Source organism: Leuciscus leuciscus (genome assembly GCF_965113295.1).
Source record: "Leuciscus leuciscus genome assembly, chromosome: 7".
NCBI classification, from domain to species: domain Eukaryota; kingdom Metazoa; phylum Chordata; class Actinopteri; order Cypriniformes; family Leuciscidae; genus Leuciscus; species Leuciscus leuciscus.
The window spans coordinates 13297833-13298493 of record NC_138731.1 but is presented as its reverse complement, the minus strand read 5'-3'; positions in this window follow the sequence as shown (position 1 = coordinate 13298493).

Below are 661 nucleotides of genomic sequence, written 5' to 3'. Positions count from 1 at the left end.
TATTTCCTAACTTACCGACGTGCGTATGTGGAGGGAAAAGTCCGCTTTGCGCGGGTGCAAAATAGGAATGATACATGCGTCGGTGTACAAAGTCAATTGTGCTGGGTGCAAGATAGGGCCCTGAGAATTGTATCTACATGATCAGATGCTCCAAGTGTGGCAGGCAGTACGTTGGCCAAACAAAAAATTCCATCAGAACGCGGCTATACCAACACCGGTAATGGATGCATTCCAAGCGGCCATCGCAAAGGGCAAGGCGGTCCTTGGTGAAGGTTTTTCCGAAGACATGGGGTTGAGTTTTTGCAGATACAGGGAGCACAATTCGAGGAGGACAAAAAGGCAAAGGCTGTATAAGGAGCATCTATGGATAAAGAGACTTAATACCAGAGTTTCTCATGGTTTGAATGAACGTAATGAAGATTTGGGTGTGTGATTGAGATTTGTTTGAAAGAACGATATATCATAAGTTGAGTTGGAATTATTACACCTTTTGTTCAAGGAATGGCAATCTTTTTTTTTTTGTAATAAAACGCATAAAACAAAAGAACAATTATTAAATAAAAATTTTAAATAAAATAATAAAAAAGAAAGAAATGGGGTTGATGATTACATTGGGAATAAGGGACGGAGGTCCAATTTCATTATCTGCTCTGAATATTCT